The sequence below is a fragment of the Daphnia pulicaria genome, chromosome 1 (genome assembly GCF_021234035.1).
Source record: "Daphnia pulicaria isolate SC F1-1A chromosome 1, SC_F0-13Bv2, whole genome shotgun sequence".
Taxonomy (NCBI): domain Eukaryota; kingdom Metazoa; phylum Arthropoda; class Branchiopoda; order Diplostraca; family Daphniidae; genus Daphnia; species Daphnia pulicaria.
Genome location: NC_060913.1, coordinates 39,325,105 through 39,341,070, shown reverse-complemented (window position 1 = coordinate 39,341,070; position 15,966 = coordinate 39,325,105). Strand labels below are relative to the sequence as shown.

The 15,966-nt window shown below is 43.2% G+C and overlaps 1 long non-coding RNA gene and 2 pseudogenes across 1 annotated transcript; all 3 read left to right on the top strand.

Moving 5' to 3' along the window:
• Positions 1 to 1,916: 1,916 nt before the first annotated feature.
• On the top strand, positions 1,917 to 2,839 carry LOC124326261. The gene is made up of 5 exons (XR_006915523.1): positions 1,917 to 2,004; positions 2,075 to 2,217; positions 2,281 to 2,447; positions 2,509 to 2,740; positions 2,810 to 2,839. It is a non-coding gene; the product is annotated as an uncharacterized LOC124326261 (long non-coding RNA).
• Positions 2,840 to 9,317: 6,478 nt separating this feature from the next.
• On the top strand, positions 9,318 to 9,493 carry LOC124322336 (annotated as a pseudogene).
• A 5,800-nt stretch (positions 9,494 to 15,293) lies between these two features.
• LOC124322366 lies at positions 15,294 to 15,472 on the top strand (annotated as a pseudogene).
• The last annotated feature ends 494 nt before the right edge of the window (positions 15,473 to 15,966 follow it).

The following is a 15,966-nucleotide window of genomic DNA, read 5'->3' as shown; positions in this document are numbered from 1 at the left end:
TCACCTCAAGACAAGCCAGACAAAAAACATGTCCACATGGGAGACAACGAGGCGAATTTTCAGTCTCGTTATAAGTGTTGGTGCACACCAGGCAAGTAATTAAGGTGTTTAAATCCTCTTGACGGCTCTCCGACATTTTCTTGAAAGTAGGATCGTGAGTTAATGGAATACTGATGAAACAGAATGAGAAGTATTGTCTAAGGGGTTTAAGTAATACTAAAAATACATCTTTGCATCATGGTTTAATTATTTCTAATTATTCTCCGTAATACAAATTGGGGAAAATTACAACCTCTTGTTTTCATAAACGGTTTTTTTCAAACGGCACCCCTAAATACGCCGTCGAACAAAAATATATAGCAATAGCCTAGACTGGAACACTCGTAGTCCGCCGTTCATTACTTTGAGAAGTGAAAATAATTGAAGACTAGACTTTCTTTCAATATTCAGGTAATTAAAACATAACACAAAGATTCGCCGTGAAAAAAAAATGTGTAGCTATAGCTTTTACCGGAGCAGTCGGGATCGTTGCTTCAATACCTGTACTAGGGATTTCCTTTTTAGATGAGAAATGTTTCTGAAATATCCTTTTGGGCAATATTCCACCGATGAAAAAAAATTTAAACATTTTTCGTAACTGAATGAAACCTTAATGCCCATAGGTGCAGGAACAGATAAATACCACTTTTTAAAAATAGTACATAAATATTTTCAAGTAAAATTAATCATACTTAATTCATATTAATCTCTTTGCTTTCTCTTCAAATAGGTCGTTTTTGGACAAAACCGAGGCCCAAGTTGCCACGACCACAGTATTCCATCTACTGCAACGTCATGGTGACAACTTACGGGACGGATGGAAGCCTTTTGTCGACTGCATTCTGAAGTTTTACGGAATGCGCATGCTGCCAGATGAGCTGGTCGAGGCCGAATATCCTTTCCTCACACTAAAGTGAAGCTCCGGGGAGAGGACATACCGCTTCAAGCGGAGACCTAGGGATTGTTCAACTCCATCGATTCTTACATCATCAACACTGAAGGATCGGCCAGTGGAAGGGAAGGTTCTGTCGAAAAAGAGCAAGTCCATAGTCTGGCAAAACTAACAAACGACCTTCAAGATTTCATTAAAGGTCAATTTAAATTATCTAAAATTCTATGCTAAAAGTTAATTATTACTTTACTTTACTAGACGATAGTTTTCATTGCTTCCAACGATGTAGTCTCTTCCAACATTGCTGGAATAGCACGGATGAATTTAAAATCGCCCCTTTTTTCGAAATGATTATCAGCATTACCGTCTGATCAGAATCGCGATGGAGGATATATTTTGAATCCAGTTCGCAATAACAGGTGATTCCGTTGTATTCTATTACTCATTTTCTTCTTAATCATTTTCCTTAATTCTTAATTTATCACCACAAAAATCAGTTTGGTAATAGGAATTGCAGCGTCTGATTGAATTTTCATTCTGGAACACTCCAACGGCGCTCTTTTTCTGTAAACTGATCAATTGATGCTACGCAAAGATGTGATAACCATTATACTTCAAATTCTAAGAATACTGTTAATTCCCAAACTTCTAGTATAGACCAATCAATACTTCATGTTTAGAAGAATTTGTTTCACCGTTTTTTATGACAGGTTTTATCAAAAGTGTCTCGACAAGTTTCTTATGATCTTCACACAAAACTTAAAACTGGAGCGGCCAACTTCAATGCGACGGGTAACTGGCGCGTGCTCTTCACTTTGTTTGAATGCGTCGGAGCTGAAGCCAGTTAGGGTGGTTCAACCCTTCTGTCTCAATATAAGCCTTTATGGAGTCTCCGTGCTGACGTGTCTAGTTCTATCGACCGGGGGGTACACATCCGACTCTTAGTTGTAGGAAGGTCGAGCCAATCGATCGGTTTCAACTACCAGTGCAACAACCGGTGCAAGGAGAGTGTATCGTGTTAGGGCACCACTCTCCATTGTTCACATTGATGGAAATCATAAGATTTTCAGAAAGTAAGACCTTAGACCATTGTTAAAGATAATAAGGGCATTTAATAAGAGATAACGAATAATGACACAACAGGTTGCGCTTCGTCATTCACGGAGGCATTGATGGTTACTTCCGTTTAATTTTTGTTATGCGTGTATCTTCAAATAACAGAGCAAAATTGTGCTAGAAGGATTTTTATCAGGAGTTGAAGAATATGGGTTGCCATCTAGAATCAGGTATGAAAACATAATGTAAGGTCACGGTAGGGAAAATAATCAAATGACAAAACTAATTAACAGAACCGATCGTGGAGGAGAAAACGTTGAAGTTTCAGAATTTATGCTTCGAGCTTGGGGACCTAACAGAAGAAGTTGCATGACTGGTTCCTCTGTTCATAATCAAAGAGTAGAAAGGATATGGCGCGATGTCAGAATGGGATGTGTGTCAATTTTTGAACGGGATTTTCGTAAGTAATAACAATCAAATTACTACTGCTTCCTGAAATTATGTTTTCCGTGTTTGTACAGAAATATGGAGGAAGATGGATTACTAGACTCCAGCGATGAGAATGACATGTACTGCTTGCATACTGTGTACTACAATGTCATATCTGAACACGTAAGATAATTTATTTGTTACTGTAATGCTTACCACCTGTCTTCCGTTCGTGTCAGTCCTATACAAATATTCATCGATGGAACTATTGCACTCCGCGAACAAGCAACAAACGAGGGAATGGAATTTACTGAACTGAGACAGGTAAATGTTAAAAATTCGTTGCATAATGTCACATCAAAGAATACGTAACCGACTATTGTGTATGTAAAGGATATTGAAATCCCACGCTTGGAAGACATTAACCTTACCAGGGAAAACAGAAGAAATCAAATAGTTATTCTACCCGTCAAGATTATGTTGAACAACGAGGGTCATAATGAATTTCAAGAAATTTATACAACTGGATCAACAAGGATTTAGTACCTAGAGAGCGCTACATAGAAATGAGGTGACATTTTCGTCGTCACCTCAATATGTTTTACTAAACAGTCAGATAAATAAAATTATGAATAAAAAAATTTCCACTTTCCTTATTAAAGAAGTAATAATAAAATACTTTATAAAAACTTTGTTCAACTTTGTTGACATTCCAATGAAATGTCACATGGATTTACTAAAGGCGGGACATCCCTAATGAACCAAAAAATAGAAGGGAAATATACAAACTGTAATGGTAAAAGTTATTGGCAGTCCTATTTGAAATGCTAAAGCTTGTTCTCAGACCATCTAATTGTAAAAGCTTGCACGCAGTGCTAATTGAATTGTAACAAGTTTTCAAATCCTATACCAATTTTAAAAGGTTCGTCACAGTAGTAATTGAATCGAAAAGTGTTGTAGTAATTGAAAAGGGTTTTTCGCAGTCGTATTTCAACTACAATAGTTGTTCGCAGTCCCTACACTGTTGCAATAGTACTAAGTGAATTTTACTTGAAAAGATCCCACTTAAGATTAAATGGGTATTTTCAAAATCAATTGCAATGAATGAGAAATGCATTTAGTAGATGAGACAAAAATACAAAATGGACAGGTAAAAATGCTAGATGGAGATTCAAAAAATTTCTTTTAAATTGTAACAGTTGTTCCCAGTATTATTTCAATAGTAAAAAGTTGAAGTTATATTTAAATAACAAAAGGTTGTTTGCAGTCCCTACAGAAGTTAAGTAGTCTTTGGCTTTTAGTTGAAAAATATTTAAATCATGACAATATATCTACAGCAAAAATTAATTGCAATGAAATTACACATATTAACGAAACATAAAAAAGGGTTCCTAATGAACTTTCAAAAACAAAAGAGAAAATTTCCCACAGTTCTTTTGTAATTGTAAATCTTTTCCGAAGTACTAATTGTTAAAAATATTAGTTCAATTTTAGTTTGCTAAGGTTATTCGCAGTCCTTACACAACTGCAAAATCCTCAATGATTTGTAGTAGACAAAAGGGGTAGGTCTAAAAAAAAGAAATTAAAAAAATGGGCACAACCTAAGCATCTGGATTACCATACAATTCAGCCAAATCAGAAAAAGGTCCCTCTCCGACCTGAACGTCGCCTGCAGAGATTTCCTTCGCAAGGTAGCTTGTGTCCCTATGTCCGCTTACACTGCTTTTTTCTACTCAGATCGCCGCGTGGGAGAAATTGGAGTTCTCCCTCTCAAAGACGAGGCTGACATTTGGACCCTGGCCAGAGCACTGCAACTCCTAGATAGCAAAGACAAGAACGTCAGTGAAGTGGCAATGGCTCAACTAGAAGAAACCATCAAATTGGGATACGGCAGGAACGAAGTTCCCTTTCCACTTCCCATTAACGAGTACTTGGCAGGTTTCATGGAAAAGGGACTTGGAGCAATCCGACATGGAGGAGCATCAATGAACCTTTGGACCCGCGCAAGGAAGGCTTCGGGCTGTTTGAAGAGGATAAGGATTGATGTATCCGGCGAAGAATATAGCAAAGTTATCGCCGATGACATCTCCACAATCTCCATCAAGGCAGTCAGAGGACTCTGGACCGTGATGAGGCAAACGTGGACCAGGATAATCCTGTCAGCTCAACAAGGAAAGATGGCAACCGGATAAGCTCTTGATGTGGCCAAGGAGAACGCAAATCTCTTATAATGCTGAACACCACTGTCCTTCAAGGAATGGCACTTTCTCGACAAGGCTTTACTAGGGATACTGCCAGTCCGAGGTGGCCCAGGATCAAAGTCGACAGTCAAAACCTGTCCACTAGGTTGTACGAAGCTGGAAACCACAGACCATGTTTTTTGTGGGTGCCAGGTAAACTCTGCTCTTTCTATTAATCGCCATAATTCTATCTTAGGGCTTATAGCGGAAGAAACGGAGAAACTTGGCCACACTTCTCCGTCAACATCGCCGTGGAAAACACCGGACTCAGACCAGACGTGGTGGTCACTTCCACCAACCCTTCAATCATCATCGACGTCACGGTTCCACTCAGCAGCGCGGATGGACTCGAGAAGGCACAGGCAAGAAAAATTTAAAAGTACAAACACCTTGGTGTGATACTCCCTCTCGTATTTTATCGTATTACTCTCGTATTATCTACCCCTCTTATATTAATTGTTTTAAATTTACATATGTTGATTTTGCTTTATTATGAGTGACAATAAAATTTCTAATTTTACGTCGCCTAGTGTGAGTCGGTTGACGGAGAACATTACCGATGTGGTGTACATCAGTCTACCCATCCCCCTCTCTACCACCTTCTCCTGCTACATCTGCAATATCGTTGGACAGAAGCTAGCGACTCATAATAGCCTGAAAAAAACATATCTGATCTACCCACCGTTGTCGTCCAATTTGAGTGCTACATCTGCCAGTTTGAGTTGCCCAGTGTGAAAAGCTTTTTCGCCTACCATGCTGAAACCCATTCCCTTCGGTCTGTGTCTCCACCCACTACTACGACTGGTACACTTCCTGTACTTCCCATTTCTTCAGAAGACATCGATATTTTCCTTTCTGCAGCTCGACACCAGTCCTCCTCGGAGCCTCCTAACAAATCTACTGTAGCGACCATCCTTCTGACGGTAACCCCACTAACTTACTCCCTTCTCTAGGTACTGGGCTGGTGCTGCCCCATCCGCCTGGCCTCCTCAATAACTTCGGGCCTCGTGAGCTACTCCCGCCCTTTAGTGCTTCCCCTCTCAGTGATGTGCCAAGTGACTTTCCTTTTCTGCTTCCAGAGCCGGATCCTCCCGACGGAAACGGCTCTCTGTCGTCGTGGACTGGTCATACAAATGTACTTTATTATTTTCGTTAACATCTAGTTTTGAGTTGTTGCTGGAAGAATGGTGGCGGTTAACGCTGTTATCGCCCATGCTCCAATCCACCATTGGCGACTGAAGAAATGCTCATTTCCCAGCAGCTTCTTCTCGCCAATGTAGTGTCTGTCCCATCCCCGGAAAAACCGCAAAATAGTGTGTCTCCAGTGTTGATTCGACCCCTTTCGCCGATAGCTACACCAAACCTCCGAAATACTACCCCCACGCCACCTAACGTCTCTCTTCAAGCATCTGGCGCTTCAGGTGCTCGAGGTCTGGATTGTGCCGAAAATTCTCCTTCTTCCCCAGTGATTGAGCGATTCGCCTCTCATGCCAGTTGCTCCACGGTGGAACCGTTATGCTGGTCACTTTGACCTTCCTCGAAGGCAAGATCTTAGGCTGTCTACTTCTTCACTTTCAGCTCAGCCCCCAGGTCTTGTACAGCAGTACGAGCCATCTGGTGTTCGACGTGAAAGACGATCTCGACGGCAAACTCCTCATTCTCCACCGTAGCGATAATGGGTGACCTGCTATCTTTCCTCGACGTCGTGTCCCTACAATTGACCCCACCCGAATAAACGAAGAGGAGGAAGCTCCTGACATTCCCCCCACCGAAGCTAACAGATCTCCAGTGCCAGTGGGTTGATACATTCAATTCACTCCTCCCTGAAGATATTGATGGGCTCTTGCTGGCTATTACCACTGCTAATGCTGAAAGTCAGGATAGAGCACCACTGCCTCCTACCCGTGCTCCGGCTTCCCCTACCCGTGCTCCGGCTTCCCCTACCCGTGCTCCGGCTCCCCCTACCCAAGGTCCAGGGTTGTTAATTTTGCCGCGATGAACGATGAAATCGTCATCGGGAATAAAAAATTTTGTTTGAGCGATTAGGGCGCGATAGATTTCAATATCAGTATCGATTGATAATCGCGTTTTCAGTGCCGATGACGCGATAGCGATAGTTTTTTTAGGAGGATAGGTTTTTGCGATAGGTTTTTCCCAGGATTTTGATCCCCAGGATGCTTCCGCCATCCAGAAACTTTATAGGTTGGATCGGAATAAAGCCATGACCCACATCTTAGCAGAACCTTCTTCGTATTGTGTGGCTGAACCTGAAGCAATCGAAACATACTTGGCTACAATTTTCGCCTTTCTTACTGCCCCGATAACCCCACTGGATGTGTCGTCTCGCTTTCGGCGAATGAAAAACACGGCTCCCCGACCTGATTGCGCACGCTACTCTGGCCTGCGCTGCTGTGATCCTGGCTGCCACACCCTGGCCCTCATTTACTCGTGGTGTTTCCGCACTGCCAAGGTGCTAGCCGCCTGGAAAGAGTCGACGACGGTCCTTATTTTTAAAGCCGGTGACAGAGAGAATCTCGGTAATTGGCGCCCACTCACCCTTGGAAACACAATTGCTATCAAGCTTTTCTCTGGCGTCATCGCCGACAGAATTTCCCGCTGGGCGGAAGACGGCCACATGATTTTTCCCCATCAGAAAGGGTTCACCCGGCACCACCGCTGCCTTCAACACAACATTCTTCTCCGGTCTGCAATTAATCAAGCCCGTCGAACCGCTCTGGAACTATGTGTAGCATGGCTTGACCTGGCCAACGTCTTTCCTTCCGTCCCCCATACCCATATCTTTGGCACCCTAAATTTACTAGTGCTACCTGTGGAATTAATTTCCGTTATTCAAGACCTCTACACTGACACAAACACGCGCGGGATGACGTCCAATGGCACGACAGCACCTATTCCAATTCATCAGGAGTCAAGCAAGGCTTCCTCTTGAGCCCTGTTGTATTTGATTTGGCAATGGAACCAATAGTCCACGCTATCATGGCGCTAAAACCCTTTCTTTTCAATAAAGCCTTGTTGACCTCCTTATCTTAGCTTTCGCCCATGACCTGGTCCAACTGGCAAAAAACGAAACCGCACTCCAGCGCCAACTTGATGTGGCGACAGAAACAGCCGAATGGTTCGGCCTCACCTTCAAACCGGCCAAATGTGCAACTCTTCATGTGGTTCGGCGTGAAAGTGGCTCAATTGGCCCCAACGGAACAGTGCTGAAGTAGTTTATATCCTTGATGATGCGCGTTAAGCCGAAAAGGGAAACGCTCAAAACTGCAGTGCATCATAAAATCCGACGTCAACCGGATATGGAAAATATTGTTGAATACCTCAATGGTTCCACCGATGGAGAAATGGGTCAAACCAATAGTAATGTCCCCTCATTATGGTCTTGTGCCCGAATCTGCACGCGTGCCATTCATCGCACAGTTGCTTTGGAGTGGTTGTAGTGCGCTACCCTAGGTTAGATGCAAATTATTGTCCCCCGACCAGGAAAAGAGCCGAACCAGGCACGAGCCCATCCGGCTGCCCGCCAGCAGGTGTGTAAATTAATAAAGACAGCCCTCCGGGCCTCCTATCTTCATCGACTTCTCAAGAAACCTGACCACGGTAACGTGTATTCAGTCACCAGCCTTCGCAGTGAATCTAATGATGATGAAAATCGGTCTTTATACCTGGTTTTCTGACTGGCGCTTCCTCCATCGTGCCAGGCTGGATACTATGCCCCTCAACGGAATAGATCGATTTGGAGAGGGCAGTAAGCAATGCCACTTTTGTAATAATGTACTTGAAACTCTCCCTTCATTGTAAATACGTCAGTCGTCCTTGGGCTCTCCACCACCACAATGTTGTCTATCGGCTGGCCAGGGGAACACCGGCGATTGCTGGGACAATCACTGAAGACAAGAAAAATCCTGGTACCAGTGGTCAACTCCATTCAGATCTTGTCGTCACCAATGTCTCGGCCCGCTCCATCTCTATCATTGGCGAAGCAATCGCCTTTGAGAACAAATTCGAAGCTATCCAGCTCACCCGAGCTGGAAAGATCGAAAAATACCAAGTTCTGACGGACGAATTCCATTCCCAAGAATGGAAAGTCTATTTGACTACCTTTATCGTTGGTGCCCCAAGCGGATGGGATTTGGCAAACGACACAGTTATCCGTCAACTACGGATAAGCAAGAGTGATGCCACACTCATGAAGAAATTGGTCATCAGCGACACCATCCGGTGGTGCCACGACGGATCTACGTGGAATTCGTAAGTGGCGAACGGCAATATCGGGACCCAATCCCGATGGCCCAACCCCCTGCGCAACCGCAGTTTGCCTTGGCACTGGATCCTCCTTAAGACCCATGAAATAACCCCCAAATTATTTTTATCTGCTTTCCCGATGGGCCTACGCCCTATTGGTCTGCTCCCCCCTCTCTCTTATTTCTGCCTCCGCATTCGCCTTTTTTTCTTTTTCTCTTCCCTTTCTCTCTTTTTATTATCTGCCTTTTTATGGTCATTCCTCCTCTCCTATCATACTTGATTTCTTTAGAAAAGTCGTCTTCTCCTTGCATTATCCGCAGATCTTGCTTCTACCCCAAATACCTCGTCATTTGATAAATATTTCCCCTTTTGCTTAGCCACCTTTGTACAAGATCAAAATTCATTTTTAATAAACAATTTAATCTGTTCTTATCAGCTTAATATCTGATACGGGTTCAAATGGACCCCAGAATATTAATCTGGTTTTTGGCATACGGAGGGAATACAGTGCTTGCACTACTCCCGCCACGGGTTGGCCCTGTATAGCAGTACCTCAGGGATCGGCTCACCCCCTATGAGGGAAAACATATTTAATAAAACAGAAATTGTCTTAGCATTGAGTAAATAATAGACTATATGTATAAATGCAAAAGTGTCATGTAGACATGTTTGTAATTTTTTTCTTATTGTAGTTTTTTTCGTTATAACAGGAAAAGCATAAAAAATTACGTACATGATTGTGTTAAATAAATATTACTGTTCATCTTTCGATGTGATCTTTTTTTGAAATTTGATGATGATGATGATTGAGAGGAATGATTTGATGATTTCTGATTAAAAGTCGACTTTTCTTATTTTTGAATTTGCTAATTGGACGACAAAATGAAAAAAACAAGCTTTTTGTTCCTTGAAAAGTATTTGCAATGATCAAGACCATGAAATAAATACTTTTTTTCATATTTTCAATCAGAGTTTTTTTTACTGTATTTTGCTCGAGTTCGTAATTCAAGTCAATGAAAGAAAGTGGGAGCTATTTTTTAAACGTCAGTCAAATACTTAAACACTCTTTGTTAATTTTGTTCTGCTGTATAAAAAGTATTAAAGTAAGTGAAAAAAACATCAACAATCATACTTTCCTGTCTCAGAGGCAACAATGATCACCAAGTTGGTTCCTCCAGGGCCTTTCCTATGCTCTAAGGATGGGCTGACCATTGCGATTAATCCAAATGTGAAAAATCTCACGTAGCGGTGACACGTCGTCTCGCGAACTTTTTTTTAAAAATTCAATTCCTATAAATCATTGCATTCATCAATCATTAATTCCCAGTCCTTGGGAAAATACAATGCATAAAATCTTATCAGTTGTACTTCAACGCTTGTTCTTTTAGTTTCTTGGGTAACTTTCTTTGAATTTGTCACTTTCTTCTGTTTTTTTTCTAAAAACCCACTTTTTTTATTTTTGTGATTATTCTTATTGTACAATGAGTGAAAGAGATGCTGCCCCTGCTGATGATCCCCCAGGTGGAAGTAGTGCTTGGAGAATGTCGAGGAAGTGGATTATATTAGTTTACCAATTCCACCCTCTACTACATTTCCCTGCCATAAGCTGATTCATGCTCTACGGTCGGACAGATGCTCGCATCCCCCAACAGCCAAAAGAAACACTTCCGGACAACCCAAAAAAGTTCAGTGATTGTAAAATTTGAGTGCGCCATTTGCGGTTTTTAGTTGCCTGGCGTGAAAAGCTATGTTGCTCATCAGCAGAATTTCATCCCAGTCAACTCGTGATTTCGCCGGAATCATTAGTTGAGGCGATCCTTCCTCCAATATTAACCACCTCTAATTCATATCCCTACTCTTCAGGTCTTATGCACGAATCACATCGACCACCTGGTTTACTTATAAACTTTGGACCGAGTGAAACACCTCCATTTTCAGAGGTGGTGGTGGTCACCGTCATCCTCTTCGCCCTAATCTGTCGTTAGTGTCTAAAACATTTGTTGACATTTATCAGCTCAAGAAGTGTGTGAAAAGTATCTACCATAGTATAGTATATCAACCTGTTTATTCTCGTCAAGAGAGATGAAGAAGGAAGTGTACGGTACACGAACACGAGATGAGAAGGAGCGAGATGAGAGAATGAGGATAAACAGGAATGAAAGGAACCTTAGTTAAGAGCTTTTTAGTTTGGTCGCTAGATGGAGAAACTTGATGCGAACAACATTAGTGTCTTAAGATATTCGCCGTACCCGGCAGCTTCTCCTCCCTAGTGTTGCTCCTCCTCAATCTCCGGATGTGCCGCAACCTAGTGTATCTAATGGCTCATTCTTTACTAAATCTCCAACACCTGCACCGTGCCCCAAAAAAACTATGCCCCGGATTGCCCTGATTCAACTTCCGCTTCTCACTCTGCATAAGTACTCCCAATTTGTATTCTCCGGACAGGGTCGAAAGTGCATATTTTTCATCAAGTGATCAAGTGTTTTCGTCTCCTCTACCGGTTATTTTTCCCTGGAACTTTACCGCTGGTCATTTTGAAATTTTTCAACGTCCTACAAGGCTGCCCAATTTGTCAGAACGCCCGATACTACAGTGTAATTTACTTAGTATCCCGCGTGAAGGACGATCTCGTCGACGTGCGCCTTCTACGTCAACTGCTAGTGCTCATAGTGGTAAAAATCTTCCGGTCGGTGAACCATTTCGCTCACCACCATTTCCAGATAAAACGCCCTTGTACACAGCTGATGGTTATTTTAACCTGCCTCAATCACGGTCGATCCTACGACCACCGACTCTGCTGCATCAATCCACATCAAGTCCCATACAGCAGATCGAGAACATGATCAATCCGCGGGCGATGGCGGCTCATCATCATCATGGCCTCCTCTAGTTGAGATTACTTTTGCCACTGGACATTGATAGGAAGGATGATTATGCTGGCCCGTTGGATGATGAAGGGGCTCCTCCTTCCCCAAAGCTAACTAACCAGCAGCGTCAGTGAATTGCCGCATTTCACTAGCTCCTGCCGGCAGATCTCAAATGCCTGTCAGCTCTCTTACAGGAAATTGCCACTGCTGCTGCCGAACGTAAAGATGCAGCCCCACCAAATCAACCCCGAGAAGCTAATCCAACTCAGCGGGGCACACGTAGAGATCCACCTCGACGTCAACAATACAACCCTTCAAGACGCTTCTGAAATTCAAAAGCTTTATCGCTTTATCTGGGCATAAATAAAGCGATGATTCACATTCTCGCCAAACCATCTTCCTACTGTGTGGCTTAATCAGCTGCGATCGAGGCACACAACTCAACAACTTTTTCTGGAACTATTCATTCATGGTCAGAAACGCTGCCTTACGTGCCGGAATTAACTCACAACTCACACAGCTTCACTGGAAGAATTTACCTCTTCCTTACTGCGCCCATTGCACTACGAGAAGTATCGCGCCGTCTCCAGCGGATGAAAAACACAAAACCCTGGCCAGACGTTGCCCGCTATGCTGGCCTCTGACGGGCTGACCCAGGCTACCATACACTGGCTCTCATCGATTCTCGCTGTCTTGCCCAGGCCCAAGTTCCTGTGGCATGGAAAAAATTCACTAGGGTTCTCATTTACAAAGCAGACGATGCGGAAAATTTAAAAAACTGATTATCACTCGGGAATACGATTGCCAAACTTTATTTTGGAGTTTTAGCCAATCATGTTTCAGGGTTGGCAGAAGACGGAATACGGATTTCCCCCCAACAAAAAAAGACTTTACTCGCCTTGACAACAACTGTATTCTTAAATCTGCAATCAACCAAGCCCGACACACTGGCCAAGAACTTTGTGTGGCGTGGTTGGATTTGGCCAACGCCTTACCATCAGTACCACATAATTACATTTTTGGAACGCTTACTCTTCTACTACCTGCTGAATTGATCGCTGCCATTCGGGATCTCTACAAGGATACACCACACGGGGGATGAAATCTACCGGTCTGACTGCCTCCATCCCTCTACCTGCTGGAGTCAAACAGGGTTACATGCTGAGCCCTGCCCTGCCTCGATCTTACAATGGAGACCATTATTCGAGCAGTGGTGGCGCTTTAATCCCTCTTTTTTAATCTCCGCCTAATTGAACAGTCGACTCTGGCTTTCGCGAACGATTTGTCTCTCCCGGCCAAAAATGATGTCGTTCACCAGCAACAACTCTACGTTGCGTCCGAAAAAGCGGACTGGGGTGGCCTCACTTTCAAGCATTCGAAATGTTCCACTCTTCATATACTCAACCGTGAAACGGTTGATTCTGTTTTAACCATCGATGAAAACCCTTTGGCAGTGCTTGGAGAAGGCCACCCTACCGCTACCTATTAGGTGTTTCTACTGGGTTCCGCAACAAACAAACTCCGGATGAATCTCTTGCTAGAATTGGGACCAATCTTAATCTTCTAGATGACAGTCTACTCGCCCCTTGGAAAAAAAGTGCCCCGCCTCGACTTCATTCATCGCTGTGCTGATGTGAGAGTGAAACCACTGTCGTAAAGTTAGACAAAACCATCATGAAGAATTGCGTAAGAAAATCAATGTACCTTCCGCAACGGGCCAAAGCAGAAGATCAGGGCAGTTTGCCCTTCAGTGATTTGCGCAACGTCTGAGCCGTCACTCACGTAAGTAGGCTGCTCACCTGCCCAGATGAATCCGTCCATGAAACGACATGGGACACTCTAAAAATACGCCATGTGCCGACTATGGACGATCTCTTGTCATTTCTTAATGGTTCCACTGAAGGTGAAATGGCCAACACTAACGGGGATGTTCCGTCTTTATGGTCACGGGTTCAGGTCTGTTCTCGTGCTCTTCCACACACCGCCGACATCAAGTAGTGGTTGTGCACCACTCGTGGTGAAATGCCGAAATGCAACTCATCGTTCCCCGCCCAGACAAAGAACCAAATCAAGCAAAAACCCAACCCAGCTGCCCGTCGCCAAGTATGCAGCCTTCTTAACACTTTTTTTTACCGTTGTGACATCCTAGACACATTGGTTTGGAACCTTTTATTTCCCGTCGCGAGAAATCCATATAGGTAATCCTCTCTGAAACCATGTTTATGCGGATTCTAGAATCGGAAAACTTTTTTTAGTTCGTGGCCAAAAAGAGTTTAAACGGCCCTCCAAGCTGCCTATCTGCAGCGCCTACTTAGAAAACCCGACCAGGGAAAAGTTTATTCAGTGACCAGTCACCGAAATGAATCTAACCACATGATGAAATCTGGCCTCTACACTCACTTATCTGATTGGCGTTTCCTTCTTCGTGTTCAACTGGACACCATGCCCCTCAACGGAACGCATCAGTTCGACAATGGCAGAAAACGCTGCCGTCGTTGCAACAACATCCTGGAATCCTTTCTACACGTCTTAAGTTACTGCAAATCTTTCCGCCGACCACGAGTCCTTCGGTATCATGCTACTGTCCACTGCAAGTCACGACCATTGAGGATCGGAAAATCCCTGGCACTAGCTGTCAGTTCCGCCCTGACCTTGTAGTGACTATTGCAATTACCCAATCCATGTCAATGATCGACGTAGCTGTTTTATTTAAAAACAAATACGAAGCCTTTTAACTGGCCAGATCAGGCAAAATTCAAAGGAAATTGACGAAATTAAGTATTCCGTTTTGGCTGATGAGCTCCGTTCTCAAGGCTGGGATGTGTACCTCAACGCGTTCATCGTTTGGGACCTCGGTGGATGGGACCCTTATAATGAAACGGTCATCCGCCAGCTCCGGATCAGTAAAAGTTATATCAAGCTTATGAAGAAACTCATCATCAGCAACACAATCTATTGGTCGTGGGACATCCAAGTTGACTTTATCAGCGGCAAGCGACAACACCATGAAGTTGCTCCAATCAACCCAATACCGCACATCCGCATTGCGACCGTGCTCGCATTGATCAACCATGTGATGAATTATTCCTTATTTTTTCCAAAAAATTAATCTTTTTTTGTATTGTTATTTTGTCATTTTCTTCTCGCTAATCTTACCATAACAAAAAAATTTATCTCCCAACACTTGCTCCTTATTTTGTTTTCCCTGCTCCTCTAAAAAACTTCTTACGTTGTAACTTCACCCCCAATGTTGTATTATTCGTCTGTTCTTTCTTAAATTTACCTCCAACCTCTTATTTATTCTAATTGGTTTTCCCCGTCTTAAACTCCCCCTAATGTTCGTTTGTTTTCTCTTACTATTCTGAGCAGCATCTAACACGCAATATTGATAAGTCATAACTCCTCTCACAACTCCCTCTATAATTAGAAATATTTTACCTCTTTTCTCTTCCGAATATTCATTGTTTGGTGATTTTTCAAACTGTAATAACCAGCTATGTATATGCTAAACCTTAATTTTTAATAAACGTTTAATCTAATCTTAGCAGCTTAATATCTGATACGGCTTCAAATGGACCCCAGAAAATTAAACCAATTTTCGGCATACGGTGGGAATTCATTGCTTATACTGATCCCGCCACGGGTTGACCCAGTATGGTAGCACTTCCGAGATCGGCTCAGCCTCTTTGAGGGAGGAAATTGGGGAGCAAAAGGTTCATTAAGCAGCGTCGTTCTTCAATCTGGCGCCAGAACCAATAACCAGGACAGTAACATCAAAGAAAAACGGGTTCGCAGTCTACCAGTCAAGAATGTTCACCACGTCCTACGTTGACAACATTGCCATCGCAGATTCTTCAGTACGCGGAATCCAGGGAACTCAAAATGCAACCGAGAACACAGCAACCTCACTTGGCTTGAAATTTTATCCCAGCAAATGCACGTCACTTACTATCATTAATGCCAAATCTTCTGTAGAAACTTGAAGACTCCCAAAAAAGTGCCCTAGCCAACGACGAACAGGAAAGTTATCTCGGGAATCCACTATTCTCACGACTAACCTTCCGACCCACCACGTCGCTTCTCGGAAACTTGATTAAGATTGGCGACCCCTGCTTGGCACCCTGGAAAAAGCTGGAGGTGAACCGAAATGTACTGCTTCCATCGCTTTTCCACCACCTAG